This window comes from Agelaius tricolor, unplaced genomic scaffold, assembly GCF_023055355.1.
Source record: "Agelaius tricolor isolate 1412-34295 unplaced genomic scaffold, bAgeTri1.0.p SCAF_3, whole genome shotgun sequence".
Classification (NCBI taxonomy): Eukaryota; Metazoa; Chordata; class Aves; order Passeriformes; family Icteridae; genus Agelaius; species Agelaius tricolor.
In genome coordinates, this window is record NW_027269263.1 from 28,953,764 (window position 1) to 28,967,116 (window position 13,353).

General features: G+C 34.3%; 1 long non-coding RNA gene across 1 annotated transcript; it reads left to right on the plus strand.

Moving 5' to 3' along the window:
* The first annotated feature begins 1,009 nt into the window (after positions 1 to 1,009).
* Positions 1,010 to 4,716, plus strand: LOC139588696 (uncharacterized). The gene is made up of 3 exons (XR_011678775.1): positions 1,010 to 1,097; positions 2,621 to 2,663; positions 4,680 to 4,716. It is a non-coding gene; the product is annotated as an uncharacterized lncRNA (long non-coding RNA).
* The last annotated feature ends 8,637 nt before the right edge of the window (positions 4,717 to 13,353 follow it).

The following is a 13,353-nucleotide window of genomic DNA, read 5'->3' on the forward strand; positions in this document are numbered from 1 at the left end:
TAAGAGTTTGGAAAGACATTTCAGAGATGGAAGTTCTCTGGGACTTTATGTTTCTTATTATCTACTGCAGCTGGATATCTGGAGTAGCTAATCTAAGGTCAGGTTTCTTTGGGTTACTCGTCTTGCTTTTATCTAATTAGGGTGAACTAAGTTCATTAGTAAAATGAACTGATTTTTAAACCCTCCTAGTTGTGTAGAGTCAAAACTGAGAATTCCCAATATCTGCTGGAATTTTCAGTCAGTATAGCTATTTGAGTTATTGAGAAGAAGCCTTTGAATTATTCTATGCTACCAAAAACATCTTTCCACACAGTATAAACTTCATTCTGCACAGTATAAAATTGTTTTCATATACAAATAATTTCTATCGAGGTGGCCAACCTAAGCCTGGAAGTAAAGAAAAAATATCATTGCATGTTTTTATTTGTGTTTTTCTGTGGCATAAACTATAACAGTAGAAAGCTCTTCTTGCATGTGAAATTGGACATGGTTTGTTCAGTAAGGCAAAAAGCAAGTTAAGCCCCTCTTAAATGCTGCTAATTAGAAACAGGGACATTACAAGAAAGGACAATTTAAGAATTCAAATGAGTGAGAAATCCCAAACAACCCTACGCAGTTTTTGTTTATCCAACAATATTGTAAATAGGAATCTGACACCATCAGTGTTACATTTCACCAGTTATCTGATAAACCAAAACAAGAGACACATTGACACACTGGGTAGCCCTGTCAGTCACTGCTAACTAGTACACAAATAGCTCCACAGGATATCCAGACTATGCAGATATATGGTTTAATCTGGTGGGAAGGAAGCTTTTTTTTAATTAATCTTCTAACCAAGTATTTTTAAAGAAACATTTCAGTCCATTAAGCTAGGCCTCAAATTTAAGTCTGAGTAGATCATTAATTTTTTTTCTAACCAAATTTTAATAATATACAGGCATCCACACAACTTTTGTTTTGGTTTAACTTTCAGAAGTGGCTTTCCAGGAAAAAAAGTCTGCAGAAAAAAAATCCATAAGGAGAAAGCAACCCTTCTACCTATGGTTCTTGGGAGAAAAGGAAAAAAAATTTAAAAAAAAGAATGAAAGAAAAAGGTGAGCTGTTTAGTGGTCTGAATGAATCTCAAATACTGTTACCAAATGGAATTGTTGGAGAAAGGTATTACATGTAAGATGACCACATGTCCACAGGGTCAGGAAAATAATTAAATGTATTAAGTTCTTTTCAAAATGAACCTTGAACTTTCATGGTTCCCTTTTAGCTCTGTATTGTATTTGCTTTGGTTTATTGGATGTTCTTACATCTATTGTCCCTCACCCACTAAACATTTTTTTTTTGGTTTTTGCTGTTTAATCTTAATAGCTGTATAAATTATTTAGGGTTTGGCCCTCAGTGTTTCTGGATAGTAACAAAGGTCTTTTAAAAGGATTTCTGGGTGTGGATTGTGTTTTTCAAGGAAAGCTTGGAACTCTTAGCAAGAAACTATTGCTTAATCTAAATTAAAAACCAAAATTAACTCTAATAATGACTGAATGGTATCCAGAAATCAACATGTTTCAGACTGTGTAGTTAAGTAAATGTTAGGGAAGAAAATGAGTAGAGTAATTTCAAACCTACATCCTTAATTTACATTTGTCATATTTAGTCACCAAATTGAAAATAAGGCACTTTCCACTGAGATTAACATTTTGGTTTTTCACTTTTTTTTGGTTGGTTGGTTGGGTTTTTTTTGTTGTTGTTTTTTTTTTTAATATATCTTGACACAACCTTCTGTTCACAAAAATTTCCCATTGATGTAATTCAGGTCATAGAAAGAAGAACGCAGTCTGGCTTATGATGGATATTTTCAGCTTTTTTAAAGATATATGTCATCATCTAACCTTTGAGAGAGCAGGTCCACATGACACAAAGCCCCAGTAGGTGCTTGAGGTTATTCCTTTTTTAGCATCTCTGCCTCTGTACTTCAGCAGTGGGGGGTTCTAACTATAACTAAATGAAGGAAAGCAAAGATATGAAATAAAAATCTTAATAAATAGACCAGAAGGACATGAACATTTCTGTGAGATTTGTTTATTTAATCCCTAAAATTTTATTTAAAACAGAAAGCATACAAAATTTTTTATAAAAACTTTAAACTAGCTTTTCTATGATCTCTGAAGATAAAAACTTTGCATAAATTAAGAAATTTTTGCTTGAGCAATTTTCCTTATCATGTAATATCTGAGTGTAATAAAGGTAATGAGTGGTTTTGAGATACAAGTGGTCATTCATTTAGTACATACATTTTATTAAATTTTAATTTCATTGAAATTAAAAAAATGCTAAAACATTTCTCTGTTTTTCCATATCTTCCCAGTAAAATTTTAGAAATAATGTTGTAAGTTTACCAATTTGTATATCCTGATTATTAAAATATACAATACTTAATTTATTCCTTTACGCTAACAGAAATAGAAAATTTAGCACTTTATAATTACCAAAAGTTCACTCCATTTTCTTTCTAATACAGGATATTGAGTATACTGAGGATAATAAAATCTTCTTTAAATTGTGTTTCCACAGGTTTATTTCCCCATGTGAAACTAAATTCTTTTTCCTTTTATTTTTTTTAATTAAGCAATATTGCAACTCTTTCTTGAGAAATGGTTGGATAAATTGAAGTAAGTAAAATCTCTCTCTTCTCTGAACAACCTTTACTTTCACATTAGATCAAAAAACAATCAATAATTAGAATTCTATATCTAAATTAGATTACAGTACTTAAAATCCTGTCATCCATTGCTTCATTCTCCTCCATAATGCTGTTAAGAAGTAATAATTATACTAAAAGTCTGCTTGCAAATTCCACAGGGCATTATCCATAGCATATGGTTTTGAGTTTGGGTAGGCTATTCCCTCATTTCAAATTGAAGTGCTATATGGTATGCATTTAGAGAAAATATTACTGCCTCGAGTACAAAACCTATCTATCATTTATAGCTAGAAATTGCATAAAGACCCTTTCCATAATACATTTTTTATTATTCTGTAAGAGTGAGTAGTAATTTCACAGTCTAATAAAACAGCAGTGATATTCCTCACATATGTATGACTCAACAACGCTGAACATGTTCTTTCCCTGGCATCAGCTGAAATTAATTTGAATCTCTCATTAACAAGAACACCACCACAAACCAAATCCATAATGTTAAAAATGGGTTTTCTAGCAAAAAAAAAAAGATTTCTTCCAAAGTCATGATTACTATTCCTGGCATTTTTTTTCATCTGAATGAATTTAATAACTAACCAATGCTCTGAAACTTATTGATTATGTAGGTTCTTCATAACCAAGCTATAAAACCCTAACAAATATTGGCTTTAATCAAAGCCACATTTTATCTACTTTTCTATTCTTCAAATTTCAGTAACACATACATTGGAAAGGAATGTGGATGTTTATTGAAACAAGAAGTTTTGTTGCTTTAGTCTTTTCACTTTGAGTCATCTTGATTGTTTTTGAATTACAAGCTAAAATAGGTCATAGGACAATGTTGTTGCCCGAGTGAACACAAGAACAAAAAGAGGAAAATCACTGATTCTGCACTGTGATCTGACTATGGATGATAACTGAGGTCACAGTCAGTGCTGGCCCATGAATCTGTAGAGCGCAGCATCAATATTGTTTTCAGTCTGATCAGGTAAATGTCATGCAAGCTGATATGTGAGAAAGTGTGAAGGTCAGCAGTGTTTCAGAAGTCAATGAACTAGATAATAGCAAGGGAGAAAAAAAAAATCCTACTAAAATTTTGCTAGGACAGGCCTGGAGACTTGTAGCACACCCACACCCAGAGACAGTAAATCCTTTAATCTATCTGGGTCACAGTAGTGCTCTACATTCTGTACAGAAACTGTATGCAAACAGTTGTGTATCTTTACAGTTGTTACCTCACACCTTATCTTCCCAGCCCAGCTCTTTTAAAAATAACTAGTCAACTGCTGAGTAGATGCATCCTAATTTTGCTTGAGGGGGTAAGGAGGGAAAGATCAGAATAGTGTATTGTGAAGTCTTGCATCAGAGTTGAAGGGAAAGAGTGCTGACATTTTAACAAAAATATCTTTTGTCCAGAGTCCTTAGAATTTGGAGAGCAGTCAGCAGGAAAAAATGGACCTAATTGCTTTATCACCCTCTGAAGACTGAGACGACCTCCCTGAAGTTAATTCATTGTAATGGTAGAAAACCATGGAGAACAAACTTGAAAAAGTTTTTTTTCTTCAAATTTTCTAGTGTAACACTATAATTTGGGCAGCGACGTTAATAAAAATAACATGAAAAGAGCTGCTGCCTTTTATCTGCTGTCCTCTCAAAAGCTATATTAAGCCATTTCTCTAGGAACTTAATTCATCTGACTGAGATGTATTTCATTATGCAAATCAATGAGGATAGGCAGGAACAGCTAGGGCAAATTAATTCTATCATAAAGTAGAGGTGTAGTCTCAAATAGGTCAGGCAAACCCTACCTTACAAGTTCTGGTTTTAATCTGCTAATTAGTATGGTGCTTTATATTATTAACTCAGGTAGAGAAGTCAGCAGTGCTGGTCCACAGCCACCAACACACTCTCTTTTAGGAGGCCACAATGTATTTTGGTGATTTGTATGTATTAAAGAAAATCCTTCTTGTTTCTTTTTCCTCTTTAGCCTGCAGGCCATGCCCAAGAAAGGAGCAAGAGAGACACCAAGGGTGATACCTTCTCTCAAAGATGATAATGGAATGGAGAATCCATTCCTGTTTTTCTGATTAAGTTTTCTAGGTAAATCATGTTTCCATATCTATTGTCAACATTCTAAACCTCTGTCACTTTGCTGTTGTTTTGCTAGTAATTCTCTTTAAATGCTTATAAGAGAACATTTCTATTACTCTTGCAAAGTGGTTTTGGGCTGAAATAGGTAGTCTCCTGCATGCTTCTACATAAATTTCAAAAGAATTTTTAATGCATCAGCAATGCAGCAGTGAATATTTTATCTGCTGCTAATTGCCCACATTTTTATAAATACCACATGACTTATTTGACAGATCATCTGCCTCATTGTGGGCTTAAAAGATTTAATAAGTCTGTTGCATTCCTGTCTGATGTGTAAAATTTGCTTATTACAAAAGAGAAATAAAAATATGAACTGAGAATTGAGAAGTCTCATTTTTAAAGTCACATGTTTAATTCTACACATGCCACTGTAAGTATGAGTAAATGTATGTACTGGTACACAAATATTTTAAAATCCTAAAGTAAGGGGGTTTAAGACAATGGGTTTGAAATATTGTACAAACTTTAATTCAAAGTACTTGGTATTTATAAGCTAGATTTACCTTAGCCCTACAGAAAAATCTTAATTAAATTAATTTAATCAACCAAACTCAAGCTATGAAGCTCTCTTGGACAGATGTGCTACTTAATTGCATTCTGATTTACTATATTAACTTGATGTCACATACTGTAACAAAGGTCTTAAGGTATTTTTTAATTAAACAGAAAAATATGCAGACATTAAATAGGTTGTGTAGATCAGATCTGTTTAATTTAACTTCATGGCTTTGTCACATCATTTTCCTTCTTTGAAGCATGCTGAGTATGTGTAGTTTTCCTTCTATAACAGGGGTGATTCGTAATAATAGAGTGAGGGAGATGGTTTTTGGACTGTTTCTTCCCTCAGCTCTGTCTGTCTTCACATCATCACATTTCCAGGAAGAAGAATTGGCTGAAAAATGACTCTGAGTAAGCCCCGCTTAGTGCTTTTTCAGTGTAAAACTTAAAAGTGACATTATGGTATCAGGCAGCTGCCTTTTTTTTTCCTCCCCGCCAGATGCAAGGGCAATGATATGAAACTGAAAGAAACCACAGCTCAATCGTCTGCCTTCCACTTAATTTTTCATACAAATTTAAGGTCAGGTTGTGGCCTGGTAACCAGTGAGGTGTATGTAACATTAGAACAGTAATACTCTGAAACTGATTATGAAGAGAAACCAGGAAGAATGGACAGGAGCCTGCTCTTGGTTAAACTAAAGCTAGATCAACTCTATTACTGTATGAAGTAATGGACCTCTTCAGATTTATACTATTGATAAGAAAATGAAGAATGCAGCAGAGGATAACTGACACAGTTATATTCCACTTTCAATAAAATGATCTTTTATGTTCATGTATATGTGTTTCATCTATTTTACATATTATATAAAAGTTGTGTGTATAAAAGACCTATCTTCATGTATCAGAGCGTCCCAATATGACATTGGCTGCTGCATATTTCTGACTAATAATAAAACCATTGCTTATAGTAGAAAACTTGTTATTTACACAAATAAAAGTATAGAGCAACAGTTTAAAAGCTGCTATTGGTTTTTACATTTATTGGGTAATTAGAACACCTCCTTGTGCTTATTCTTTGTGAAAACATTTACATCCCTCCTATTTAATAAAATACACATCAGGGAAAAATATTCTCATGAGCGGTATTTTTCAGATTTTTCTGTGTTGTTAGGAAAATGTAACAGAATTTACTAAATCTACCTTCTATTAGTTTTATTGCAGTGCAGTAGATCAATTTTGAGCTAAAGTTGTAGGGAAGTTTACAGGCTGGTGGAGAACCCTCAGTGGTAATATTAAGATCCATGGCGCACATTCCAGTGTGAAATTAAATGCAGTGAAATTCTTTTCTTTAAATGTTTGTCTTTTAACCTTGTATCAGGCAGGCCAAAATTTCTGCAAATGTGAGAACCATGCTTCCATTTTCCAAAAGCCCAGCTGGTAAAATTACCCTTCCAAATAGTAGTCAATTCTTTCTTATTCTAATGTACAGAAAGAAAAGGGGTCCTGTTATTCTGCATAATTTTGATTCATTTTCAAGACTTATCTCTGAAAAAATTCTTGTGCTTTGGTGTTAGTGTGAACTGCATAATAATGATTTCTATCTGGTTCTTGAGCAACCAGTGGTGGGGGGATATGATTTTAAAATTGTTAAATGGATAAAATGTGAAAAAGTAGATCATATTACAGGAGACATTTGAGATTTCTGCTAAATCTTATCAGAAAAATCTTCTGATTAAGGCAGAGAGCATCTAAATAGAATAATCTTCGATGCAATATTTACTGATTTTTCCACCTCTTCATTCACCATATCTTGAATAAAATTTATTTTACATTGCTCCCTGTTTACAATACCACTGAAGGCAAATGAAACCCTGAAAGGTCAAAGCAGACCTCAAAGAAGGGACCTTGATAATATGCAAGATAAATTTATAACTGAGTAATAGAGTCTCATATTTATTCAAGCCAGTTGCATCAAGGTTCATTCGACAGACAAAATTTACAATGAAGTTAAAGACAGTGAAAAGCATAACCAGCTGGAAAAGTACCATGATTTTCTAGTGACTTCTCTATGTGAGTGCTCTGAAGGCAGAAAATTGCCAGTGTTAGATAACATTCATTCCTCTCTCAATGGTCAAAGCAATAGTGGTTTTATTGCAACCATATTCTCAGCTCAACTGAGCAAAACCTCAACGTTGCTGAAATAATTTTGAATTTTACCATTAATTTCTGTGAGGTTTTCAGTTCCCCTTTTAGGCTTTTAGTACAGTAGGAATGTTGTTGACATTCATGAAAGGTGAAGATATCAGTAAAAAAAAATAACCCTTACATTGCAGAAATTCAATAAAATAATGCATCACAGATGAACAGAATAGCTTAAAAAGAGAGAATAATTTCCTGTTTAGATATTAAAGGGAGACCTAGCATTTCCAGCACTTTAAGCAGTACTGCACATAAACTTTATAAAGGTATAGCACATTCACCTTGTGAAAGTAGTGTATTTTACATTGAAATAAAAAAGTGCTGACATGTAATTGCTCACTAATATTTTCAAATGAATTCTTACTATTACCCAGTTTGTTTCAGTTCTGCTTGATATCTTTCTTGTTCATCACTGAATGTCCAGGAATGGAACCAAAAAATTGTATCTGTTACTTGTAATTTTCTCTATCAAACTCTGAACTTTTCCCTTAAGTTTTTCAACAATTCCAGCATGTGGTACTTGAGATAATCCTGAACCCAGTATGTTTTCCTGATGGCTAGATTTGCCTGTCACTAGTGTTTGCTTACCAGCAGTATCGTATGAATGAGGTGAATTTTCATTGGAAGAAGCATATTGAAAACGTGTGTGTATTCTGCTTTGTTAAATCTGTGTAAAGTTCCCCCCCTCCCAATGCAATAGTCTTTACTTTCTTTTAATCTTGCAAAGAAATGTAAAAGTGGAATAGCTGACCCCATGTTCAAAGTCGTTGTCAGAGACAATGAAGTCATAGGCTTCTGTTTTTAATAATGTCTTGCAAAACACAAAGCATCATTAATCATATTCAGAGGATAAAAGACACACAGATTTCCTAGTCTCAAACTTTTCTGAAGCATTGGAGACTTCAGTGTTGTAGATTCACATAGATAACATCCCTCTGCGCAGAAATCAGCAAAGCAAATACGAAACAAAACCAGTTTTATTCCAGTATATAAAAACTGAGACTGTCTTTTATGCAAAACAAAATAGACTTGAATGGCTATTCTGTAATAGCAGTTCAACAACAGATGACATCTGTAAACAGATTCTCTTATTCCCTCTTTTGGGATGGATTCAGTTAAACTACACCTAGGAACATAAATAGGAGTGTCGATATAAGACAGATAGCAATCACGCTGTTGCAATATTAACTTTCTTACTTCCTTCCCAAATACACCCACTGTCAGTCCTGTGTTTTATTGAGTTTAGATGAATGGCAGAAGCAAAACTGGATTACAAATTCCTGTAAATATTACCGTCCTATCCAGTGGTCCAGACTTTCATAGCAAGCCGAATTCTGCAAAATCCAATTACCTTAAAATTCGAATCACTTTTGCCTGGAAATGCACTCTTAGTTCATCTGCACGTTAAGACCTCAGGAAAATAATTTTGCTCCAAAAGGAGGAAAATGTAATAGTACAGTTGAAATTTGGCCCTCTCCAACATAGCGTGTGCCAAGCTGGAAAGAAAAAATAGCCATGATGATGTGTTTAGAGATGTTCGTTCAGCAAAATGTTTGAGAATAGGCTTTGCTGTGGCTTAAGTTTAAACATGTGCTTAAAATGCTATGATGAGTTAGGACTGTGTTGTCAATGTGCATGCAAGCTGACAATAAGAAAGGAAATGTATAATGCATGCATTATATATGCTATGCTTGCATTTGTCTGATAAGTGAAAAAAAGAAGACTCTAACTTGCCTACAGTTACAGATCATGTTGTCCCAGACAGAAGGAGGAACAGCTAGTCTCTGTAGTCTCCAGGGGGAAATTCAGCTTCTGTGAGGGCCGTGAAAGACTTAACACTGATTTCAGAACAGCTACGATTTCACTTTCAGAGGGACAGCACTTTGCACTAGGATAGATTTATTCAATGAAAGATTTCTCTCCACTTGAGACAGCAGTGTAATGCTTTGCAGAGTAATTGGGTGGAATGGAGAGGATGGTCACTTGAAGTCATCAACAAATGGGTGAAATAATCAGCATCAGTTTTTGCAGGAAAAAGCCTCAGAGAAATTTCCACAAATTAAATTGTTCCACCCCATCAGCCAAAAACTGAGACCTCAACATTCTCTGCTCAGCACCCCGCAGATCCCATAGACACCAGTGCTCCACACATCCACTCACTGTTAGAGCTGTCTGTCTAATCCACCTCTTGGGATTGTCTTTATGCACTGAAGTAGTCAATGAACTATATGATTTATTACAAGGTCAATTTGTATAATAACACCTATTCAAGGTGCTGTACATCATTTGACATAATAGATAAATTGCCAGATTTGTAAGATATGCAAGGTTATATTTGGAAGAAACAACCAATAATGTGCTATCAATAGGATAGTTATATCACTCCTAACAAGACAGATGAAATGCAAAAAAAAACCCAGATCATCATTCTATCTTGTCTATGTAACTTTTTTTTTTAACTAAAATACATTGAGTTTTTGGTTAAAATTCTCCCTTCTCACTGAATAAATGAAGATTAAAAAATAATTTTTCAGGGTTACAGCATCAAATTGATAATGAAGAGATTTTCAGATGTGATCCAGATTCAACAGAAGACTTTGGATGTTCAATAAATAAGAAATCTGTTTGTGAAAGGTGAGTTTCTGGGGAGCTTGGAATGTTTATGGATGTACCGTGGAACTGATTAACTAGGGCAACTAAAATGGGGATGGGAAATACTTTAAACTGTAAACTGTCACTTTGTCTTCAGTTTTTCTTTTCTGGAATTTCAAAAGGTTCTTAGGACATACAACAAATTGTTTCTAAGTCAAAATACCAGTTTTCATTTGAAAATTTGGAACTTTTGGAAAGAGATGGGAGGTTGGAGTAGTTTTGATTGCATTTTATTTTTGTTTATTTTGTAAGATAACTCTGGAAAAATCTCTTTCCATTTTATCCAAAGTAACATTTTGCTCTTACTTTGTTTTTGTTTTTTTGACTAATTCACCACTCAGGAGGCCATTTCTTTGTATCTTATATACAAGATTTCTTTGTATCTTATTCCCAAGACTGCCTTTGTGATTTTATTTGCCTTGGCATCAAAGTGCTCAACATCATTTTAATGTCAAATACCAACTCATATGAAATCATGTAAGTTACCATATCAAGACTGAAAATCATCAATCACTATTTATTTGTCATCACAATTACATCCCTGCGGGCTGAGTAATACAGCCCAGTGTGTATGTAAATATAATGGTGTTTTGCATTTGTGTGGACATTTGTGCACAAGGTGTTGCATCAACGAGGCCAAAGACTGATGTACATTCTAAATGAAAATGTGAATATGAACCAGTTTTTTATATTGGTATCCAACTGTGCTGTAAGAAAAAATGTTGATTATTCATGGATTGTCCTTAATCAGTGTTTTATTCCTTCTGGATTCTGTTGGATATCTTTGAGTCTTTTAGATGACAAAGATGACAAAGATGACAAAAAGGTTGGATTTAAGCCAAACTATGAGTATTTATTGAGTATAATCAAAGCATAAATGAAGAGGTCATGGCAGGATTTTTTTCTTGATTGTCTTTAAATTGCCTTTTTTCATAAAGCTATATTACAGCAGGTACAAATATACGGATAATATTATGATGTATTTGTGAACTCGTTTTCATCCAAATGAGTTTAAAGAATATCATCTGTAAAATGAGAAAAACAAAACAAATAAAAACCCCACCCAAAAAAAACCTTAAAAAAAATAACTACTCCATGCCTCACCTGGAAGGATGTGATAATGCCTCTCCAGCCAAAGCATTGGAAATACAGAGATGACTTTGTGAATGTGGAGCAATAGGGTTGTCATTCACAAAATCATCATATTTTAAGGAGGGATTGTGGAAGGGAGTGAGATTGCAGGACCTCATTTCTTCCCTAAGTTGAAGGACTATTTTCATTTCATTGTCCACTTCCCAAACACTGAAAGAAACTGCGATTCAGTTCATGAACAGTATATTCCAATATGTCATAATCTTGTCTGGAATTGACCCGGCCAATAGTCTGTTCTTTAGGGACAATACCTGACTTTACTAAGAGAGAAAAAGCAAGGAGAGTGAATATCTCTGAAATTTCAGAGTTTACCTTCTTTTGAGGTTACCTGCAATTTCCTTTTTCACATAATAAAAAAGCATGTTTCTACCAACTTTTTTGTGGTTTTACTGGATATAAATGTGGCAGAGTTGCTTCCTTAGCACATGGCACAAAGGTCAGCCTTAGTCCATTACTTTTTTATTATGGAATCTTGATTACTGCTTGCTGATTTGTTTAACCCTGAACCACATAAATCAGTAAATCTTTCTGAGAGCCGAACCATTTAGTAGTGCAGTTGAACATCTGTCTCCACAAAAACTGTAAATTTATTTTTTTTAAGAGGTAATTTAGCATAGCTAATAAATATGATTTTATGCCTTTTACTTTTCATCTCTTTGTAGGTTCTAGAGTGTAATGAATTAGTAACTCTTGAAACCCATTGTAAGGAAATAAGCTACTAAATTCAAATAATATTTCAAATAAACTACCTTACAGAAGTATTAAGATGTATTTTTATCATGGAGACAAACAAATTTTTGAGGCTCTAAATTGTGCTGTACATCACCCTGACACAGCTTCTAGCTGGTATAAATATAAATGCCCATAGTTACTACAGTGAACCATGTTTCCACAGCTGATATTTATCTCTACAGCTGTGGCTTGAATATCAGTTCTCTTTATACCCTCATACCATTAATTGCATACCAGATTTCCTAAAGAAACATCATAATAGATGAGAAATAAATAACAAGTGAAAGACCACAACTGAAAGAGTTGTCCAGACTTTTATAATCAGTAGAGAGAAACAATCACATCCAAACTGTGAAACATTTCATCACAGGGGTGGTACTTGAAACAAGATGATAAATCCTGCTGTGAAATCCTTTTTCACTCTTCAGATGATAAGAGACGAGAATGACTACTCCAGATCTACCCCAGGGCCTGAAATGTGGCCAGCTACAGTTAGATAATGTGGATTTCTCAGTCTGTGTTGAGCATCCACCACCCTCAACTCAGTATTGAAAAAGTGTAACTCTTCACTGGAAGCAGAGAGAGGAACAAGATTTTTTTTTTTTTTGCCTCAGTTCTCTGGCCTTAACATTGTTTTTTACTCAGGCTTATTCTACAAAATACATTTGTTTTATTTAAATATCCTTTAAACATGAGAAGAGTAATTCCAAACATTATTCTTAATTTCTTTCTGACACCATTTGGAGACTACTTTTGAAGTATGACGGTATTTCTAAGGAATCTTGTAATTTCTCCTTATATTATTGTAGGTGTCAGTGTTTTGGTCTTGGCTGGGTTAATGGACTTAGCCATGCCTCCCAATATTCAGGAGCATTAACCTGAATTTGCTGTCTTTGTTTTCCCAGAGGTGAGACATCAATTAGATGCATTCTAGTCAGAATAAGAAGGCTATTTAAGGCATTAGCACTTCCTTTCCAAAGTGGGAGCACCTGCTGAGTGCTCAGTGGTAAACGTGAAATGGAGAAAAACCTCAAAATATTTGCTGGGTAGATACTTTGGGTATCTACCTATCCTGGGCTGTCCATTAGGCTTAACTGCAATTAGAGTGTGAGTAGCTATCACTGTCCTTAATTCGCTAAGAAAACATGAATTCTAATTAGCTTCAGGCAAAATTAGAAGTCTCCCCAGAGGGATTCTAGGTCCACGTGGAAGTTCTCAGTGGGATACAGCCTGAACATCCTCCAGCCTCATAGCAGGAGATGTTAAAGCCTCAT